The sequence below is a fragment of the Vulpes lagopus genome, chromosome 19 (assembly GCF_018345385.1).
Source record: "Vulpes lagopus strain Blue_001 chromosome 19, ASM1834538v1, whole genome shotgun sequence".
NCBI lineage: Eukaryota > Metazoa > Chordata > Mammalia > Carnivora > Canidae > Vulpes > Vulpes lagopus.
Genome location: NC_054842.1, coordinates 47750774 through 47771079, shown reverse-complemented (window position 1 = coordinate 47771079; position 20306 = coordinate 47750774). Strand labels below are relative to the sequence as shown.

The 20306-nt window shown below is 39.6% G+C and overlaps 1 long non-coding RNA gene across 1 annotated transcript in view; it reads right to left on the bottom strand.

Annotated features, from left to right (window-relative positions):
- The window catches only part of LOC121478927, a 7220-nt gene extending 935 nt beyond the window's left edge, over positions 1-6285 (bottom strand). Inside the window, exons 1-3 of the long non-coding RNA XR_005984617.1 lie at positions 5773-6285; positions 1561-1662; positions 1-866 (exon numbers count right to left, since the gene is read on the bottom strand). The exon at positions 1-866 is cut by the window's left edge and continues 935 nt beyond it. This is a non-coding gene — a long non-coding RNA (uncharacterized LOC121478927). The remainder of the gene's footprint in view (positions 867-1560; positions 1663-5772) is intronic.
- Positions 6286-20306: the final 14021 nt, after the last annotated feature.

The following is a 20306-nucleotide window of genomic DNA, read 5'->3' as shown; positions in this document are numbered from 1 at the left end:
CCAGCTGTGCTGCTGTAAAAGATGCGATTAGAGCACATGTGAGCTCCACACCCGGATTTGGGTAAAGTTCACTCCCGGGGGTGGGGTTTGTCTACAAGGGCTCATTCTGCTTGGGCTGATAAGGAAGTGCGTTTCCTGTTTCTCTCAGGACAAGAAACTTAAAGTAGAAGTTTAGCCAGGACCAGAGAGCCCGGGCACTCTTCCCTCCTAACTTGAGTTTCCGGCCTTGCTCTTAGAGCTGCATTTAGCTCAGGAGCTCCTTGGGACCTTCAGTCTTGTGGTGAAGGAGAGGAAGGCGCTGGCCGGCTTCTGTCCCCCCACCCCCAACCCCCCAACCCCAGACTAAAGGATCCCTTGAAAACATAGGAAATGAGAAGCTTGTTACCCAATTCTAGATTATTGTGTTACTGTTTTTACAGGACTACATTTTTACCAAAAAGCTAATATATCACTGAATGCAATCCATTCTTCTTGTAATGAAGATGGGTCATTTCTTTTTCCTTTTTCCAGCGTCCAACCTCTTCATGTGGAGGGAACTCTCCCTTAGGAGAATTTGGTGGAAGGCAGAGACCTCCTCCCAGAAAAGGCCTTGAAAAATTGCTGCCTCGGTGTTCCCGAAGCCAGGACATGGCCATGGGCCAATTAGATGCTCTCCAGGAGGATGTTGGTGTGGGAATGAGGATGCAAAATGTGTTCTTCGAGCTGGGGTGGCAAGACCTCCCAAGGGTTTCCAGTATGATGAGTATCAGCGGTGGGTGCCGGGGAACGGTGGCATCAGTGTCTGCAGAAGACCAGCGCGGCTTGGCTTGACGTTGGCCAGTGGAAAGTTGAGTCTATTCCTGGCGAAGCGAAACCCTCCAAGCTCACTTGAAGATAAATTATATTTCTGCTTAAATAAACCCAATTAATTTCTGTTGCGTGCAACTAAAAACCCTAAGTCGCCTCCTTAACCTCAATCTCAAATCTCTTCCCTGCCTCTCTCCATCTCTCCTTCCTGCTTCCCTCCCCTCCCCCCCTCCATTCCTCCTCCCACTTCTCTCTACCACCTCCCTGTCTTGCTGCTCCTTCTCTCCTGCCCCTTAACCTTCACTCCCCACCCCTATTATTTTTGGCTCCTCTCTTCAAGCCATTATTGATAGTCCTCTCTTGAAAGTAGCAGATCTGAAAAGAAACTCTCCACTCCCATATTGTAGTTGACAAAAAGGAGACCTCACAGATAGATGCTAAATATTTCTAGTCAAACGGCAGGAATTTAGGATGATTTCTTCCTAATCTGATGCTCCTAGAACCATGTCCTATCACCTAAAGAGTAGATGCATCATGTTCTCTGAAGATGATTGGCTACTGATTTCATTCTATAAAGAAATCACGAGCAACAAAAGAGTATCTATTTCAAAAGTTTTCCATCATCTCTGAGATAGAAAATAGATGGATGTGTGTTTGCATCCAGTCTATTTTCATCTGGTGACTTCTATGTTTATATGATCCTGTGAAGAGAAGTGGGGAGGACACCTGGACAATCACCTATATGGGCCCAGTAAATCAAGGATTATGTCTTACCTGTTTTAGGATTTTAAACAAGGGAAAATTCTTTGAGACTTTGTATAAACACTTACAGTGCTCATTCAGAAGGTTAATCTTGTCTTTGTTTTAAAAATCACCCTGTGGAAAAATAAAATATGAAATAAAATAAAATAAAATAAAATAAAATAAAATAAAATAATAAAATAAAATAAATAAAATAAAATAAAATAAAATAAAATAAAATAAAATAAAATAAAATAAAATAAAATAAAAATCACCCTGTGGCTTCCTGTTGCACATAGAATCCAGTCCAAAGTCAAAGGAGAATGACCGTACTACTTGGACTCGGCTCTGGGATGCTTGTGAGAGGAAGGGGGTCCTATTAGTGATCACAATGAGACAGCAGGCACACACTGAGACCACACCTCCAGACCGGGATGCCAGGTCCCTCTACCCCTTGGCCTCCACGTTCTCCTTGACCTCATGTAGTACCGCTAATCTCCCAGCTCAGTACGCTTCCACTCCATTGGCATTCTTTTTTGTTTGGTTGGTTTTTGCCCTACTCCCCCCGCCACACACACACCCCTTAGATATATTAAGCTAGATTTTTTTCCCAGAACCTTTACCCTACTGTGTCTTCTGCTGGGAACTCCTCTCTGTATCTATTCACTTGGCTGTTTCCACGTCATTCTGGACTCCACTCAAATTTAGTTTTCCAAGAGTGGCTTCTTCTGACTATCCTAATACTGCACACCCCTCCGTACTCTCCCTTCTAGCTATCCTTTATTTTAAAATATTGTGTTTATTCATTGGTTTAATGTCCAAGGAGGCAAGGAACTTGTCTCTCAAGCCCACCCCTTTATCTGCAGTGCCTAGGGCAGTGACGAGCACAAGGCAGGGCCTCAAATCTACTCCTCAAGAATGAGTCTGTAGGAATAGAATTAGAAAAGAATGCTACACAACTGCACTCACAATGATTGCAGACGTGCAGTCAAGGACTTGTTAACATTACACACACACACACACACACACACACACGGCAAAAACATAATCTGTGTGAGAGCATCTTCATTTCTTCAATTATAGTAACACTATAGAATTTTATTTCCATATTTATAGCCCAAAGGCACTAACCTATTTCAGGGAGGCTCATACATTGCATAGAAGATGAGACCCAACGAATTCATAGGCCTCCCCACTAGATTACAACTATTCACTTTCTGCTACTCCTGTTTCATCTTTCCCTGTGCCCACCCAGATTTCAATTTCTTTGGAGAATTTTAAATCCCAGGTAGCACACCACTTTATACCAGATGCCTGAGGATGTATCTATTATAATATCGTACTTATAGTTACCATATCTGACAGGATTAAAAAATAATTCATTAACATGTAACATGGAACTGGGTTCCATTTTCTCCAGCCATCTAAAGAAATTGTATTTCTTTCATTGGTTTGTTTGAATCAGAGAATAAATAAGAACCAAACATCACTTTTCATTCATATGTCTCCTTATGTTGTTTTGGATCAACTGCACTCCTTTCTATGCCATTTAGTCGTTGGAGAAACAGGGTCATTTGTCTTATAATTTCTCACAGTCTGGATTTGGCTGAGACTCTATCTTCAGAGTGTCTTAAACATGTTTCTTTATCTCGTGTATTTCCTGCAAGTTCATAGTTAATGATTCGGAATCTTCTTTTTTTTTTTTTTTTCCACTTGGTGCTACTTTCTTCCCAGTTATACCACATCAAGAAGAACAGAATGTCTGGATGTCGCCCTCTCAGCAATGCTCAGATTGATCCCTGCGTTCCGGGCTGCCAGTCCCATCCATCCACTCTCACCCCACCTTCCCCCACACCAACTGTTCACCTCTAGACCAGCAGTCATTAATTATCATTGTTTTGTTAGAAACTTCAAAAGCAGACTTTTTCTTTTTAAGTCTATACTTTCTCCTTCTCTGAAGGAGAACTTTTCTTCAACAGCTGTTTGGTTGCCTTAAAAATATGGCCCTTGTGGAAAAGACGGAAGAAATGTTCTAGCCTTTTTTCTTAATAATTTTCAGCCTAATGAATTGGTATTCTAGTGAACTCCAAAAGTGACCACTGGCTTTTAATTTTTTTAATCACAATTAAAAAAATTGTCATCACAAACTCATTGATTTTCAAATATCTTATTTAACATGTTTAATTCACAGCAATTATTGTTCAATACTTGAGCTCTCCCCAACCCTGGCTAATGGGAACTCCTTCAGGTTCGCTCCTGTGTTCATTTGTCGCCACTCAGTCTTTCTGATAGTTTCTTTGCTTTCAAGCACAACAATATGCTCAAAATACATCTTGTACATTTCCTGCTTCAGACCTAGAATCAGCAGTTTTCTGAGGATTCTTGGTTCCTTTTAATGGGAAATATATATTTTTAAACCACAGTCTGGGCATCAGGAGTGTTCATTGTTTCCAGGTGTTCTCGATTTTTTTTAATGGAACAAGTGAGAAAATACACATTTTTTTAAAATAAAAATAAACATCATTCCAAAGTTCAGGGTGATATTTTCACCAAATCAAATGAAAGATTCCAGTATTTTTACTTAAATTCCTTGGTTTCATATTAAATCATCTTTCCCTTCCTCTGAAGATATCTTGGCCCATGGAAACATTAATAATTCATTATTTGCTTTATTTCAATATACGCAAGTTTCAAAATAACAATATTTCCAGTATTAACCAATCTCCTGAACGCATTTTAAAATTTCTTTGTGGTTTCCCTTTTTATCCTTAGAATGTACAGTCAAAATACTATGGTTTATAGCCACTTGAAATTAATCTTCCCCATGTCATGGCCATCTACTCGATAGACAGTTTGGTTCACTTGTTTCAGGTTTTATAGTTACTACTTTTAGGGACTGGGTTTGATATAATTTATTCAATTGTGTAAAATATAAGCATGATCTCAAAATCAAAATCATAAAATAGATATAATCCATTTTAGAGAAGCCTAATTTCCATCCCTGCCCCTATCCTTTGTCTTCTCCCTCCCTTGTGGATAATGTATTTATTAGGTTTTGTTTTAATCATTTTTAATCCTTCCCTCTTGTTGCACAGAAGGCAGATCACTATCCACACTCTTGTACAACTCACTTTAAAAAAAAAAAAAATTAACAATGTACCTTGGCAATAACTCCCAGAGAATATAGAGAAATCCTTTCTGCTTGCTGTCAGCCTGCATAGTACCCCACTATTTGAGCATATGTGGTTTATTTAACCCATTCTCTACTGCTGGCATTTGGGTTGTTTCCGGCCTTTTTCTGTTACAAATGGTGGACCTGTCCAACACTCGGACTTTATCTCCACGGGAAAGCTAAAGGAAGTCCATTCAATTGCCTTTATGAAGTGTCTACTATCTTAAAAGTCTTAGGGAGGTTAACATATATCATAATGTGGTTCGGGCCCCAAAGGAATTCATATTCCAACTGTGGCAGGAGTTCCAGATGCTTTTGTTTATGTGGCTTCACTACTATTTAGCTGTGTGACTTCACAGAATGTGATCCTGGGCAAGATAGTTAACCTCTCTGGGTCATTATCTTCTTTGTGGAAAGGTGACTAGTGGGATCTACCTCTAGGGTATGTCATGAGCATTAAATGAGACAACATCTTTAAAAGCACAGTGCTGGGCAGCCTGGGTGGCTCAGCGGTTTAGCACCTCCTTCAGCCCAGGCCTGATCCTGGAGTCCCAGGATCCAGTCCCACGTCAGGCTCCCTGCATGGAGCCTGCTTCTCACTCTGTGTCTCGGCCTCTCTCTCTCTCTCTCTGTGTGTGTGTGTGTGTCTCTCATGAATGAATAAATAAAATCTTTAAAAAAAAAAAAGCACAATGCTTAGCACATAATAAGTACCTAATAAATATTATCTATACATGGATATAGATATTCTGGATGAAACACACCACCAGCAAAAACTAATATCATTATCATTAATATTTTTTAAGTAGTGTGGTATATAGGAAGAATAAGAACATTGGAATCAGTCAATATGGGCCTAAATGCTAACTCTCTCTCTTCCTCTGACCTCCCTTGGGCAATACAGTTATTGCCCTTGAACTTCAGCCCCCTTGCCTTTAAAATAGCTTTGTTTTTTTTTTTTGGATAATATCAAGAGATTGCCGCAAAGACAACTTCAGGTATAGAGTAAGCAGATAACAAACACTGCTCTATATCTCCATCCTGCTTGAACACTCTACAAGACAAAGACTTACGGTGGCATTTGAGATCCAGCCAACATACAAGTATGGCCCTGGTAAGGAGAAGCTGGGCGAAACATCTTTTGCTTTTGCAAAGCAGAGGGTCCCAAGGGCTTCCTTGTTAGGATTCCCTGTAGCCTGCATGGATCCATTTTCTTAACAGAGCATTTCCTTAATGCGTTTGAGGACCTCTCTCTCTCTCTCCTCAAAGATGTTTTCTGCTCTTCTTCTCTTCTGATCTCTATCCTCCTCGGTTGTCAAATGCTACGCTGCTTTACTAGAAACTGGTCTTGGGTTCAGATGACAATCACATTCTCGAGGCAAAGTGGCCTCAAGGCTAAGTACATACGACTCAAGACAAGAAACAACAAAGCGTGCACAGCAACAGCAGAGTGGCAGTCTCATGACGCCCTCCCTGTCATAGCGTCCAACAGGATCCAGTCATTTCATATTTGGGTCACACGTGGTCGTGAGAGGCAGCCTGAGTATATAAGGACTGCTTCCACTCAGGGAAGACAACAGCTGAGTGGTTCCTTTGCCATTCACACGCTAGTGAGTTATGACACTTCTCCCTCAGCCAGGAGCAAATGACTACCTGAATTCTTAACAGCTCAGGTTACTTATTACTCCATCTCAAGGATGAAGTAGTATACTTGCTTGGCCTAGAACTTTGTCATTGGACAGATTCTTACTTATCTCGGATATGGTCTAGATAAACATGGCCTTGAGTTAATCTTACAGGGAAGACTGACCAAGGATCAAATCCTCTGTTGTCTTCAGAACTAAAAGTCACAGAACCAACTGTTAACCCTTGCCACATATATACGGAAGACAGCATGGTATGATATGATGCTGTGTACTAGATATAGCATGAGACACTTTATATATACATAAATTATCTTCTTTAACCCCCCATGACAATCATAAAAAATACTGTTTTATTCCAATTCTGAAGATGAAGAAATGAATTACAAGTTTGAAATCTAATAGACTAAAGTTCAAATCCTGATTGTACCATTAATCTGGTGTTTGCCTTTGGGAAAGCTACTTAGCCCCCAGCCTCTATTTTCTCATTTTCGAGGACAATACCTACTTCTAGAGCAAATAGAGACAGTTGTGAAGCTGGTATAGCACAAAAAAAGTGTGAATTGACACTAAAATACATCTTGCACTTCCCTCCCTAAGCCATATGCCCTATGACTTTGTCTTTCCAAATTTCCAGGAGTCTTTTCCAGTTTGCATAGAGTCATTTCATAGCCAGCCTATGCAACCCTGTAAAGTTCGTGATTGTTGGGATGCCTGGGTGGCTCAGTGGTTTAGTGCCTGCCTTCAGCCCGGGGCGTGATCCTGGAGTCCCGGGATCCAGTTCCTCATTGGGCTCCCTGCATGGAGCCTGCTTCTTCCTCTGCCTGTGTCTCTGCCTCTCTCTCTCTCTCTCTCTCTCTCTCTCATGAATAAAGAAATAAAATCTTAAAAAAAAAGTTCATGATTGTTGTTAATGATTAAGAAAGATAAATGTAGAGTGGCTTCTAGATAGAAAGCATGTAATGAATGTCAGCTTTTATATTCCTTACAATACCTCATTGCTGGACTTTCTCTTTAACAAAAACTGTAGGTGGCCAGTAACATATTATACTTAAAGTATTCTGGGAAGTTGGCTATGTCCTCCTAGCAGAAAGATCCAAACTGAGAAGTCAGTCTCTGATCATGAAATTGAAGGCACAGGCTATTAACAGAAGAGAATCCTGCAGGTGTGGGCCCCTTCATCCTGACCACATTAAACAGATCATCACCTACCCTGTGTGTTTACAAGGGCAGAACTTCCTTGGTAAAGTGATATCTTTACTTAAATCTGAAAACTAGTGTTCTAGCTCATCTCAGAATTCTAACCTACTACCTCATATATAAAAATCATCTTTGCTGGTTGCAGAAGGAAAGGTGAGTGGAAGGATAGGGTAACTGGGTGACTGGTATTAATGAGGGCACATGATGAGATGAGCATTGGGTATTATATTATATGTTGGTAAACTGAATTTAAATTAAAAAAAAAATCACCTTTGCTAACTATCCACCAAAACAAAAATTTCCAAGTCCACAAGATCCACAAAATTCCATGTGACCTAAATAATTTGCATTAGCACAATCCATAGTATTAATGCCACCATCATTTCCTGTGACTACTTTGTCTACTCTATCAGTAGACCTAGCATATCCTATTTGTTTTTAAAGATTTTATTTATTTATTCATGAGAGACACAGAAGAAAGGCAGAGGCATAGAGGAAGAAGCAGACTCCCTGCTAGGAGCCCCATGTGGAACTTGATCCCAGGACCCTGGGATCACGCCCTGAGCTAAAGGCAGGCGCTCAACCACTGAGCCACCCAAGCACCCCGACCTAGCATATCCTTGAAGCACATCCCTAGGTAACTATTTTATTCAAAGATTCACAGGGAGAATAAATGTGATCCCATGGCAAAGCATGTGCAGAAGAGAATGTTTCCTTTTCAATTAAATGTGTTTGTGGCACTGATTTTTAAGCCCTGGGAATCTTACTACCCATTTTTAGGATCATAGAAAGTAAGAAACTCTTAACATAACAATAACCCCTGTGCAAAATATATTTTCTTACCATCTAGTCAACAGTGTGGCCAATGAAACCACAAAACATCAAGCTGCATTTGACCGAGAGACACTGAGTGTTTCCAGCAATGATGGAAGCAACTGGAAGGTCAAACATCTTTTGTCATGGGGTAAGACAGGATGAAGCCAGGAGTAGGTTTCCCTCAAGGGAATGGAGCAGGGGCAGCAGTGGTTGTGTCAAATGCCAAGGACTCCAAACCAAAAAGAATGACTTAAGACACTCTCCTCTGCCATGCTTTCTGGGAATTCCTGTTTCTGCCTGAGAACCTCTTATTTGAGGTTCTCCTGAGTCAGCCCACAAATGCTTTCTCATTCTCTTTTTATCCCGTTTGTATTTAGTTCGTGTAATTGCACAATTTCTCAGAAAAGACATCCCTTCCTTAGATACTCCATTTTCCTTGCTATTCCTCCTCAACAAAGGGCAAAATCAGATAGGATTTTCCCATTGTCGAATTTCAGTTAAACTCCGTATTAATTTAAATCCTAACTCTGTAGCAGGACGGGTGTGCTAGGGGTTGTGAGCAACGTCTGTGACACAGGAAAGAGTTCCTGTCCTCTGGGAGCTTATAAACCTCTCAGACCATATTGGGAATGTGTCACCTTGTCAGTCTCCCATCTCTAGTCTGTGAGGCAAGGGCGGGAACAAGACTTCTTCAGTCCTCTGTAGCTAGTGTTTGCACACAATGGTATTTATTGATTGGGTGGGCGGATTCATCGAAGGGAATCAAAATGTGGTTTGGTTGGGGTAGAAAACACTTCAGGTGGAGAAGAAAAAAAGCAGCATAGAAATGAGATAAGGGGCTAATGGAAATGTATGGAGTCTCGAGTGGCGAGGTCCAGAGGCTATGTGGAGACAGAACTGGGTGGCCAGAGCTCAAACCTTTGGATAAAAGAGTTGGGACTAAATTCCATCTGTAGGAAGTTGCATATTTTATGTTCCTAAACAGAACCTGACTAGACTAGCCCTACTATGTTGTGCAGAATGAAGAGGAGTGGACCCATTCCTCTATTCCTAACACATCTGTGCATGTCCAAATGGCAGAAAGTAAATGCACCAAGTGTCTGGTGACTATAGCGATGAGATGGGTTCTTCTACCAGTGGGTCCAGCTGAGTATGTAATTTTATGGCATCCCCTTCGAGAATTTTTCTTCAAATATGAGGCCACTGCTGATTGTCATCGTTGCTGCATCTTTGGCCAACAATCGGGGGCTAAATCAGGTCAAAGTGTGGTATTTCTGCCCCTGTTACAGAGTAAGGAAACTCAATCTCTTTCTGAGAAGAACTGTTGAAATCATGAGAATGTAGAAGGAAATTGTGAAGGGTTCCATTTTTTTTTTTTTATCACAAAAGCCTATGTCTATCAACCTTTAGTCTGACAGGATCCATGATCTACCCAAAATAGTGGTTCTGTGTAGACTTTGTTTAAGGGAAATTAGATTTTAACAGAATTAACAGATTCAAGGTAAGTCGGGATAGTAGTTTCTGGGCTCAGAGTTCAGGTCTCCTTCCCCACTTACTCCTCTGTGTGTTGAGGCGTCCTAGAGAGGGAATGTCTCCTGACCTACATAAAGCATTTCTCTCTGCTTGTCAGCTGCTCCCCACCTTGTGACTACTGGTTGCTCACAGCTGGTTTTTAATGGCTGCCTACCCCTCCTGGATTAGAGATCGCTTCGAATTGGATTCCTTGATCTGATCCCACCACCTTTTACCCATCTCCACCTCCACTGTCTGAATTTACTAAACCCTTGGCTCTCAAACTTACAGCATGTACCAGAATCCCTTGGAGGGCTTTTTAAAACACAGATTTCTGGACTCCCTCCCCAGAGTGTCTGATTCAGGAAGTTTAGAATGGAACCTGAAAATTTCCATTTCCAACAAGCTCCCAGGTGCTGCTGCTACTGCTCTTCTGGGGCCACATTTTGAGAAGTGCTACAGTAGACAGTTTAGTTCTACCCATCTTTAAAACCTGGACCCCAAAATAACAACAGAAGTCTAGTCCCTAATTTACATTTATAGGGAATTCAGACTTAACAGGTAAGAAATATCTTAATAATAACTAACATTTACTGGGGACCTGTTGTGTACTATTTAACCCATTATACTAAGCCTATGAGTTAGGTATAATTAATGTAGTGTTTATATTCTCATTTTAAAAATAAGAAAAGCGGGGGCACTTGCGTGGCTCAGTGGTTGAGCGTCTGCCTTTGGCTCAAGTCGTGATCCTGGGGTCCTAGGATCGAGTCCTGTATTGGGCTCCCCACAGGGAGCCTGCTTCTCTCTCTGCTTCTCTCTGTCTTTTATGAATAAATAAATGAATGAATAAATAAATGAATGAATAAATAAATGAATAAAATAAGAAAACTGAGGTATAGATAAATTATATATAATTTCCTAATGTTGCAGAGCTGTGTTTGAACTCAGACTACTCCAATCCCAGAGTAAAATTGATTGCCTTTGATGATGTTTTAATGGGCAAAAAGAATCTCAGATTTGCATGTTCAGAAATGGACTTCTTTCCCCGGTGAAACTACAATAATCAGATGTGAGACAACTGTTAATTATTGTCATTTACTTGGAGTTATCTAGTGTGGAGAGACTATCTCACTGTGAATAAACTTGTAATCTATGGCTTTGAAAAGTCACCTCATCCCCTGATTCTTAATTTCCAGATCTGTCAAAGAAAGAAATTGAAATGCTCTCAAAATCTCTTACCTTCTTTTAGCATCTGTGGTCTCCAATTTATAAGCAGAGACTCTATTGCATTACCCAGTTACCCATACTGATGAAGGACTGCCAAGGATTTAGAACATTCACTGTATTTTCTTTCCACCAGGAGTGTCTACATTAAAAATCTTCTACACTGGAAATTGTTCTATCAGAAAGCAAAAGTCAGAGCAAAGAGGGTTAGACTATTTTAATGGAAAATGTCATCAGCACTAAGGTATAGGCTGTTCTTGCTTCTGTGAAAAAAAAAAATAGAGCTGAAGAGGCATCGTGCTACTTCTATTTGAGCTTGGAGTTCGGCTCAAGACACTTAGACCCTTTCAGACATCATCTTTCTCCACTGCCTTCTGCTGTGCATCTAGTCTTTTCTCACCTTAAAGTTACATTTGCCCCCTTGAAATTGGGAAGAAATTCCTGTTCAACCATCACTAAGCCTACATACAAACCCATCTAGGCGCTGAACCGCTCTCAGCAGTGAACTTCATTTAACTTTAGTAGCAGAGGCTGACATTTTCCTGTACCTTGTTGCCAACTTCTGGGGTGACACCCTGTCTGGAAACTACAGACCATATGTACTGACAACAAGGAGACTTTGTATAAAGAATCAGACTTTTCCTCCCCAGCTGTCTGGGGAGAACAGCACAGGAAGTGTGTCTTTCATGCATGATGTTTATGAAGTGACCATTCATTGTAAAAACAAATTTATAATTGGTGAAATGTGGGTGGAAGATGTGTGGCCATGATGGTGCTAATCATGAGTAAAATTAGAAGGCAGCATCATGGTTTGAAAAACTATGGCCTTAATGCCTAGCATTTCTCATTTAAAGAAACACCTCCTTAGTATCTGACTTCTATTCCTGTAATCTGATTTTTTAACATTGCGACGTCCAGACATTTTATCAAGATCAATACTGAAGCCAACCATGTGAGGAAGAGGTTATTCAACAAGAACACGAAAATCTGTTGGAGGAAAGGAGAGTAGTATGTGACTTCGTGTGCCTTTAAGCACTCTCTAGTTCTCTGAGAATGTATGAAATTAATTTCCATAACTAGTATCAAAACATCAAATGGGATAAAAGAGAATTATAGTAGACAAAATTCCCCAAACATTGTGAATTTTTTTCAGTTATGTTCATGTACAAATGTGTGTGTATGTGTGTGTGTGTGTGGGGGGGTGTACTAGTCTGATGTAACCTGCATATCTTACCGTGGACTATGGTTGTTTTAAAGCCATTCATTATGGACGGCCTCCCATTCTTCACACGATGGTACAGAAAGACGTTGTAGCTTCTTCTACTCTTCCCCTGGGGTCTATAAACCACACTAAGTAGGTATTCACAAAGCATGCAATGATCCATGATCAATCACACAGAAAAGATTTGTGTGGTATTTTATATTAGAGTCTGCATAAAATTTGTGTCCTGGCCTCCAGAATGAGCAACTACATTTAATATGGTTTCAGTGACCATTTGACTTCTGAGGTACAGACAACTGGCTGGAAAGTGATCCTTATAAACACTTTTTTTTTTTTTTTTTTTGCCAGCTAGGATTGCACGGACATAAAAAAACTCAATGACAGAGCAAGTACAGGGTAAACACAGCGATTAGTAGAAATAAGTCCCACTGGGATCCCGAGGATGGAATGATCAACTCACTCAGGGCTAGGAGTAGAGAAATACTTCCAAAGGGAAGGAGGTTTTAGGGAGGCAGGGGGAAGGGGATTTTGCTTGCTTGTGGAATGATGAGCAAAGGTATGGAGATATTCTTTTTCCATCTTATTTACGTGAAGACAAAGAATGAAAAGATGTCATTAAATGATTTTTAAAGAATGCATTTTATAATGTGTTTCAATTTAAAAACATTTCATGTTGCCAGTTTACGGGGTGGGAAGGGATATCATTAACAGCTGGTTGATGCCTATACCTTAGGCCCTCTGCTGGGAGCTTTCCATGTATAATCTTATTTTTTTCACCCCCATAGCCTCATATGGTAGGCAGTATAATTTCCTTTTTTTAGGGAAAGCAAGTCACAACATGGTCAAATAACTTGCTCAAATCCAAAGTCTAAAAGTTGGGGAGCTTAGTCCAAACCTAGACTTATCTGATTTTAAGGTTAACTCTTCTAAGAACAACCTGATTCTTAAGAAGAAAGTCCATTTGGAAGTTTTCTGGCAAATGGCCCCTAATTGCTTATGTCTGAATGCTGGTCTTAGGTAAGTATACAGCAAACTCCTCTGAAGTTTTTGTTTTTCTGTTATTAGAAGAGAAATACCTTAAAATTCCCCACTATGTGTATTAGTGTCACTTCCTAAGATGTGGCTTCAAATATTTAAGTGATTATCTCTTGGCTATTATCGATGTCAAGTAAAGTCAAAGAGTTGAGTGAGAGGTATCCTCAATCACTAGATCCACTCTTAACATTTTATTGATTAATCTTGAGAGGAACTTAAGGCAGAGTTTTCAGATTTTTTTTTTAAAAGGGTATTTTGAAAACATTTAAATTTAAATGAAACATATTTCAAACTACGACATTCTTTATTATTATTGCTTTGGAGTCATTTATTATTTCCACTCAAGGTAATGGATTTTATGGTTTCATTTAACAGAAAAATCTCCTACTTTGTTCAAAAGACTTGTAGAAACAGGGAGAGCCGCCATGCTGGGATGTACTATGAGCTTCAGATGAGAAGAGAGTCAAGTGAAAGAAAATAACCCACACACCTTCCTTTGAATGTTTGAATGATATATCACTTTACTCTGACTTTTTTCAAAGTTCTCTTGCACTAACAACTCCATGTTTTTAGCCAGAAATTTCTTCTCAATAATTTTATCATTTCCTTGAATCTTAACCAATGTTTATTAAGTATTTACTCTGAGCCAGATACTGGTTGGAATGAAGTTTATAATTTAAGCTTTCACACAAATCTTTGAGATATCCTTATTATTTCTTTTTTGTATATAGAAACCAAGTCACAGCAAGATTAAATAATTAATAAGGTATAAACTTGGGTTTGTATGAAAGAAGTCTTATTTTAGCACCAAAGATTTGAAGTAAACATGTTTAACAGTTTTTCTCAAAATGGGTTCTGGGGAATAGTAGCTCTGCAAGATATTAATAGTTATTTTTCAAAATCAGATTCCAAGGTCTGAGAAGTTTGCCAGCGCATGAAAACTTATTGCACAATTTTGCAGAATCTTTAATATGATAATAGGCACTGTGAATCTTCGAGAAAGAATATTATATTCAATGTTTCTAAATATATTTTATACATGTGTTTATGTACAAGTGTTCAAATTAGTGAGGTCTTATATTGACCCTTACACATCTGGGATATATCCATTCCTGTGCTCTGAATGTAACATAATTCAGCAATGAGTAGAAAGCACCTAAATTTTAGAGTAAAGCATAAAAAGAGAGCATTTTGATATTTCTCTAAATGCAACATAAGGATCCTAGTAAGTGGGATCCCTGGGTGGCTCAGCGGTTTAGCACCTGCCTTCAGCCCAGGGTGTGATCCTGGAGTCCTGGGATCGAGTCCCATATCGGGCTCCCTGCGTGGAGCCTGCTTCTCCCTCTGCCTGGGTCTCCGCCCCTCTCTCTGTGTCTCTCATGAATAAATAAATAAAATCTTTCTTTAAAAAAACAAGAAATAAAATAAAGAATCCCAGTAAGCTCCTAAACAGAGTACAGCATAACAAGAAAATACTGTGATGCTCCAAAGTTTGCATCCCTTCCATAGAACGTAACATTGGAAAACTGTTAAATATTGACCAGGAGTCAATAGGAATTTCCTATTCTGAAGCACTAGAATTACAATATCCTTTAATACATCTGAGCGTCAATCCTCTTACTCTAAAAGGTATAGAGGTTTTTCAGGACACATTGTTGATATTTCAGAAATTAGCAGTAATAAAAATTATGTAGGTTCAATTTTTTAACTCTTTCCTGAATTATATTGACCTTGACACATAGGTTGACAACATAGCTGGTAACGTTAATTTCCTGCTTCTTTTTCTCCCTAGGCATGTTTCAGAGCAATGGTTTAGAGCCCTGCCTTTAGCACTGAGGAAGACTCAGCCCTAGTTCCATCAGAAATGTCATCTTTATTTGACCAATGCTAGGTTTGAATACAGCATTAGTAAATGCACTCTATGAGAATAAGAGTAATTATCACGTTAAATCATATAATCTACGCAGCACAGCTGCAATTCATGCACACATAGGTACACACCACACACACTCACACACACAGGAGCATGCAGTTAGACTTTGTTTTCCTTCATATTTCTGTCCCAAGACTGCTCTAGGAAAATGTATTATGGTCCACTGCCGGCCACAGCAGTCCCCTTTAATTGAGGTTCATGCTACCATCTACTTAAGGAACATTAATGATTCCGGAGACCCCAGTTCTAGTTGGACTTTAAAAACTATTGGGCCTTTGTCTTTGTGGCAATTCATTTACTATAGCTACAACCTAGTTTTTCAAATAAAAAGGGGGCTAAGTAATACTGTACTATGACTTAACTGATTTGTGGAAGGGTCAAAGTAAAATATGCATGTGAGATTGCTTGGATTTTTTATATTTTGACTTCTCTCTTCATTACACTTATATTTTCCTTATAAGTACTTTACTCCTGGTTAGGGGTCACATTTTCCTACTTGTCAGCCTAACGATTTTTGACTGCATATTGGGCATTGTGTTGTTACATTGTTGGATTTTGACAGAATATCATTTAAAGAAAGACAAGAAAATCCAGTTAAATGGGAGATCAGTTTGATTGCTCTGACTCTTGTTTTTAAGCCTTGTTAGAAAAGGTTTTGAGTTTTTTTTATTCCAGAGATAATTTAGTTCTATGACTAAGGTATGACTTTTTGGGGGTCTCCATGGAATGCCCAAGTGATTACTGAGGACTCTACCATGACTAGTTAGTCCTCAAATGATAAACCAGCCTTTCTGAGCTCTAGAGATTATTTTGCTTACCACTCCCAGATTGCTTTTTGTCTGACATCCTAGAGGTTTACTCTCATATATAATGGCTAGTACTCCAAAAAGATTCACAGTGATTCCAAAACAGATATCTGGAGCTGTTCTATCTTGTAGTTCTCTCCTTTCTGTAACTCTACCCTGAAACTTCGAGCCACTCAGCCTCTCTGAGCTCCAACCTCTATCTCCCCAATTCCCTAAGACCCCTGGACTCTGGGTTTTTGCTCCCTGTGACTGTGGGCAGAAATTTCCTCTAGGCAGGAAGCAAGGGAGATTATAGGGCTCATCTCAATTTTCCCAACAACTTTTAAGGGTCACAATCCTAGATTGCCTATTGCCTAAACCCTAAAACTAGTTATTTTATGTACTTCATCTAGTTTCCTATGTTTATAGCAGGAAGTTGAGTCTGGTTTCTATGATTCCATCCCGGCTAGAAGTGAAAGTCTTTATAGAAAGATGCTTTGAATTCTTTAAAGTATTATATTGTTTACATTTCCTCTTCTTTCAACTATGTGTTTCTTTCCTAAGCTTTTAGAGCAATATACTCACACTTTTGATTGTGTGTGATTGAGATTGCCATTATGTGTGTGGGATAAACAGTAAGAGAGAGGAAGGAGAAATACTTAACATTACAGAAACTACTATTTTATTTTTTCCCTTCAACTTTTGGTTTTGGCTTTTGAGTGGTACACTTTTATTTTTTTTAATTCAGTAGCTTGTTTTAATAGGAATTATAAAATTAACATCAAAATTATTTTACATATATTGGATTGCCTAGAATATAGCCAAATAAAAACAGAAAAATATTAAGTAAATTGTAGTAGAGATAAAAAAGAAATACAGTAAATTTTGTGAAGGTGGTACACGGCTGGCTGACTTGGGGGCCTCCCTTACACTGCAGAAGGAGTAGATAAGGAAATGGAAGAGCTGAAATACTCAAGACCTTTTAGTTTGATGCGACACTACTTTTCATCTCTTTGAAAATTCTGTCTCCCAAAAATATATTCGTATTATTGCCCCTTTTGGGGGGGTCCTTTTGTATTTGAATTGGCTAATGGAAGAAACTTGCAGTATCTGGAAATCAACAATATCATGTTGCTGGCACCATGGACATCAATCAGGAATATAGGGATGAGAACCCAATCCTATGTATCTCTTTTTCATCTACACTTTTCCTTTTGCTTGACAATTACACACTTCTTCCATTTATTTAAGGGAAGAAGGGGGTCCACGAAGAACTCTTCAAAGAGAGCTAGTAACATACAAAAAAAAAAAAGTATAAAATAAATGAGGACATTGCTGACAGAAGGAAGTAGAAGTTAAATTAAAGATTCATATCTCTTTTGCATTTGCATATGCCGTGATTGTGTGAGAGTGTTAGAATTCAGGAAGCAGACACTGTCATTATGAATAAATTAGATGAGCCAGTTATCAGGGAGGAAAAGAACGGACTGTGGATGAGACCAGTCATTACCTCAGTGTGAGTCTAGGTCTGGACCTCTGCCTCCCAGTGCTTTTAAGTCATGAGTATAGGGTTGGATATTTGGACATTAATTTGGTCGTCCCAAACTTTTCCACTAACCATGGTGATTTTACCCATTAACACCATGAAGGCAGATTTTCTGCCATCTGATTAACAATGGTGGAAGTACCAAAGAGACAGCTTGTCATAAATATAATCAGTAGCTTTCTACATCCACAGTCTTGTGGAGTTCCAAGGTTTGGAGACCAAGGCAATAAAGATCTAAGTTGCAAGAAGTTCTCTTTTACTCGTTTTATCTACCTCCTCTTTCCATCTCTCTCAATGTACAATTCCTCCAGAGTGTGGGACTCAGAGTCCCTTGACTGACTCGTGTAGCACAGAGTAGCTGTAAGAAAACAACTCATCAAATCTTACTGTAAGACGGGGAAAAAAAGTGAAAATCGGCCAAGTGGTTGTGGAATGTCTCAGAAGAAAAATCGAGGGCTTAACTCCATACAGGACTGCTGATCAAAGACGCGAATTAAAAACGTAAAGATGAGCTGACTTTTCCAAACAGGGCAAAATATTGTAAAACATAACGGAAAGTACAAAATGCAATCCTTACGAAGTGAGTTTCCACTCTCTCAGGTGGGTGATGGCTACCTACTGAGACAAGCGCAGGCTCTTCCAAGTAGAGGAGCCTTGGAAGGAAGCTTTGGCTCCTCAGGGAGGCAACGGTGAACTTATTTCTTCTTGTCTTATTTAAATGAAGAAAGGCTTGGAACCCTTGCCCTGAAACAGGAACCAGCTAGCATTAAGGTTGAGGTCGGCCACCAGGTGGCATCAATGTCTCAGTAACAGGACTTGAACACTAGGGCCCAGCTTGCCCTGCCTCCTTCATCTCCTCACCTCCAGATTCCCAAGCATACCTTTCCCATATTTGTAAACCACTGCTAGTGGAATCATGAACTCCGTTTATAACTTCACTCCTTTCCCACCTTCCCTCCTAAGAGGAAAACATAACCCCTGTTTAACCAACTTCAACTTCATTTGGGCTCCCTACACTGACCATAGTTTCTAAGGCTTTACTTCATAGTTTCATTTTTTTCCACCTTTCATCCAATTTTTTGCTTTTTTGCTTTCTTCTTTAGTCCTTTCTTGTACCTGCAAGCACACCCAGAAATATTACTAGAATTCTGCACAGCTAGGCCTAAGGTCAATCTTTGATGTCCGTCTTGGCTTTCCCTCCTCATCTCACCCTTCCCACCGCACCACAGGAAGACTTTCTCAGAGAAGAGCAAGATGAAATATTTACTTTTAGTTCCCTGTTCCTGGCTCTGCTAAATCATGCCTTCCGCCTCACAGAAGCAGAAAAAGAAAACAAAGCTATTGAGCATAAACCTCTTGTGATTTTTGTCTTCTCTTTAACAGCCATTTCTGTAAATTTGCCTTTAGGGATGTGGAGCTTTGAGAATTCCTTCATCCTGTTCCTTCATTTTGTTTCTTCAGCTGGGGGTAAGTGAAGTTCATATACAAGGACGCTTCTTTAACAGGATGTCATTGCCAACATCCGCTTCAAATATAAACTGCCTCAGTGGAAGCAATTGTGTGTCTCTAGAGAGTCAAGCATAAAGCCAGTAACAAAGTTGAAGCTAATCTGGATATTATATTGACCATGCATCTGAAATTTTTACAGAGGAAGGAGACCCAGGGCCTTCAAACTAAGGGAGAGGGCTTTGGGGGGATCCTATCAAAATCAGAGTCTGACACTGGGTTTGGGGAAAAACGTAATTGTCAATTGTACCTCCTTCCCATCTAGGGAATCCACATAAGACACAGGTGCTAGATTATGAAGGAGAGCATTATGTACAGAGGCTGTCACCTTTGGGGCATCTTCTAGATGTTTTAATTTCCATGGGTAGAGACTATATCATTTTTTTTTTTTTTAGAGAATAATGAGCCAAATGCTCATGTATCTACAAAACTGACTCCTGAAAGGGAGTGTTTCCTAAGACTATGTCTCATTATGGGAGGAGAATTCAAATTTTTGGAACACAGACTGCCCATTGTACAGTAGTGCTATTAAATACTCATCTTAGGTAGTATTATGGTGAGGAATAAGTAACAGCATAATCCACCCTGCATAATATGTGACACTAAGTAGGGGAATCAATACATATAACTTCCCTTCCCTAAGTAATAAATAAGAAACAATTATAAGTGAGGGCTTAGAATAAGACAGATCTGTGTTAAAATTTTGCTTATTGCACTCACCAGCCTCATGTTTTTGACTTTTTAAGTTTAATTTTCTTCTCTGGCAATGAAACGCTGGGACACCTGCACCCCGATGTTTCTAGCAGCAATGTCCACAATAGCCAAACTGTGGAAGGAGCCTCAGTGTCCATCGAAAGATGATGGATAAAGAAGATGTGGTTTATGTATACAATGGAATATTCCTCAGCCATTAGAAACGACAAATACCCACCATTTGCTTCAACGTGGATGGAACTGGAGGGATTATGCTGAGTGAAGTAAGTCAATCGGAGAAGGACAAACATTATGTGGTCTCATTCATTTGGGGAATATAAATAATAGTGAAAGGGAATATAAGGGAAGGGAGAAGAAATGTGTGGGAAATATCAGAAAGGGAGACAGAACATGAAGACTCCTAACTCTGGGAAATGAACTAGGGGTGGTGGAAGGGGAGGAGGGCGAGGGGGTGGGGGTGACTGGGTGACG